The sequence below is a fragment of the Elephantulus edwardii genome, unplaced genomic scaffold, assembly GCF_000299155.1.
Source record: "Elephantulus edwardii isolate Elephantulus edwardi_28Jun2011 unplaced genomic scaffold, EleEdw1.0 scaffold00399, whole genome shotgun sequence".
Lineage (NCBI taxonomy): Eukaryota > Metazoa > Chordata > Mammalia > Macroscelidea > Macroscelididae > Elephantulus > Elephantulus edwardii.
This window is the reverse complement of record NW_006400149.1, coordinates 1,427,663-1,430,870: the sequence shown is the minus strand read 5'-3', so window position 1 is coordinate 1,430,870 and position 3,208 is coordinate 1,427,663.

Here is a 3,208-nt window from a genome sequence, read left to right as displayed (position 1 = left end):
TGGCTGACTCTGAGAAGAATGGGAATCCCAGAACATTTAATCGTGCTAATGCGAAACCTATACTTGGACCAAGAAGCAGTTGTCAGAACAGAGCAAGGTAACACTGCATGATTCAAAATTGGGAAGGGTGTATGCAGGGATGTGTCCTATATCCATACCTTTTCAACCTGTATGCAGAGCAGATTATCCGAGAGGCTGGACTATATGAGGAGAAGTGTGGTGTCAGGATTGGTGGAAGATGCAGACGACACAAACCTGCTTGCTGAAACTGAGGAAGACTTGATGCACTTGCTGCAGAGGCTCAAGACTGCAGTCTTCAATATTGGCTGAGGCTCAATGTCAAGAAGACAAAGATTCTCACCACTGGACCAATTGGTAGCATCCAGATGGAAGGCAAAGAGATTGAGATGGTTCACAGCTTCAATTTGCTCGGCTCCAGAGTCAACACTCTTGGGACCAGAAGCCAGGAAATAAAAAAAAATGTATTGCAAAGGGAAAGTCTCCTGTTAGGGACCTCTCTAAAGTACTCAAGAGCAACGGTGTCTCTCTGAAGACTAAGGTGCGCCTGATACAGGCCATGGTCTTTGCAATCACTTGTTATGCATCAGAGAGTTGGACAATGACTAGGGAGGATAGAAGGAGAATTGATGCCTTTGAGCTGTGGTGCTGGAGAAGGGTATTGAATGTACCGTGGACTGCCAAGAAAACAAACAGATACATCCTCGAGAGGGTTAAACCAGGCTACTCCTTGGAGGCAAGGATTCTGGGGCTTCATCTGACATACTTTGGACATGCTTAAGGAGAGACAGGTCCTTGGAGATGAACATCATGCTTGGAAGGGTGGAGGGACAGCGCAGGAGGGGAAGATCTTCTATGAAGTGGATTGATTCAGTGATTGGGGTCATCAGGATTTGTGTGTCAGAGGCAATGTGATTGGCACAGGATAGAGCAGGATTTAGGGTTGTTGTACATAGGGTCGCTATGAGTTGCAAATGACTCAACGGCACATAACAACAACAACAACAACATAGGCAAATATCTGTCATGAAGATAGATGCAAAAATCCTGAATAAAATCCTGGCCAATGGAATCTAACAATGCATAAAAAAAATAATTTACAATGACCAAGTGGGATTCATAACAGGTATGCAAGGATTGTTCAACATAAAAGAAAACAAAACAAAACAAACAAAAAAAAACCAATCAATGTAATTCATCACATTAACAAAACCAAGAACAAGAACCACAGGATTCTATCAATTGATGCAGAAAAGACCTCTGACAAAATCCAGCACAATTTCCTGATTAAAACATTCCACAAAACAGGAACAGAAGGGGATTTCCTCATCATAGTAAAATTTTACACACAAACCCGATAGCCAACATCGTTCTCAGTAGAGAGAGTTTAAAGTCATTCCCTTTGAGAACAGGAACTTAACAAAGATGTCCACTATCACCTCTCCTATTCAATATTGTATTGGAAGTCTTAGTGATTGCAATAAGACAAGAGAAGGAAATAAGAGATATCCAAATTGGCAAAATTATCTCTATATGCCGATCATATGATCGTATACTTAGAAAACTCTAAAAACTCAGCAAGAAAATGATTGGACATAGTTGACAAATTCAGCACAGTGGTAGGATACAAGATCACCATACAAAAATCGGTTGGATTTCTCTACAGTGACAAAGAGAATATAGAGCTGGAGCTAAGAAAAACAATACCCTTCATAAAGCTAATCACAAGATTAAATAATTGGGATTAAATCTAATCGGAAGCACAAAGTATCTATTCAAGGAAAATTACAAAACATTACTATAAGAAACAAAAAGAGACCTGGAATATGGAAGAATATACCTTGCTAATTCATAGGAAGACTCAATACTGTGCAAATGTCAACACTACCAAAGGCAATTTACACGTTCAATGCAATACCAATACAAATACCAATTACATTCTTCAATGAGATGGGAAAGGCAATCTCCAGTTTCATTTGGAATGGAAAGAGGTCTCGAATAACCAAAGCACAACTTAAAAAAAGAAACAAGGTATAAGGCATCCATTCCCTGATTTCAAATCCTACTACACTGCTTTTTTTTTTTATCCCAACTGATTTTTGAAATGGATATGAAATCAGTTAATTGGGGAAATGACAATGTTTTTAACAAATGGTGCTGCCAAAATTGGAAAAACATCTGTAGAAAACTCAAAATCCACACCTGGCTCTGTAAAGAACAAACAAACTCAACAGGGATCAAGGACCTAGGACTAAAATCAAGGACTATTAACTTCTTTAGAGAAAAGCTTGGAAGAACTCTAGAAGCCCTAATCCAAACCATAATCAATCTTCCAAGTATCCTGGAGAGGAAAATGGAGATGAATGGGATTTTCTAAGAATTAAATCCCTATGTGTATCCAAAAACTTCCCTAAAAGGTAAAAAGGGGAGCTACAGACTGGGAAAAAATATTTGATAATGACATGTCTGATAAGAGACTTATTTCTAGAATTTATAAAATACTCGAGGACCACAGCAAGATAAACGTAAAGAACCCAATTGAAAAATGGCCACACAATATAAAAGACACTTCACTAAAGAAGACATTCAGATGACAAATAAACACATGAATAAATGTTCAAAATTCCCAACTCTAAGAGTGATGGAAATGAAAATAACTATGAAATATCACCCTCCCCAGTAAGAATGGCAAAATTTAACAGAAGAACAACAACAAATGCTGGCAAGGTTGGTGACAAACTGGAACTCTTATTCACTGTTGGTGGGAGTGTAAAATGGCACAACCACAATGGAAGATTGTATGGTGATTACTCAAAAAGTTGGTAATAGAAATACTATTTGACCCAGCTATTCCACTACTAGAAATATACCCTAAAGAAACCAGAACTATCACCCAAGCAGATATATGCTCACTCATATTTCTTGTGGCTTTGTTCAAAATAGCCGTGTTGGAAACAAGCCAAATGCTCATCAACAAAGACGCTTTGGTATATTCGCACAGTGGAATTCTATGCTTCACTGAAAAACAAAGAATTAATGAAGTATTATACAAAATGGGTGACCCTGGAGGACATTATGCTGAGTGAAATATCTCAGTTACAAAAGGACAAATACTGCATAGTGCCACTGTTGTTAAGCAGGACTGACAATCGGAGTTGGGGGAAACTAATAGGGTACAAATAATGTATAC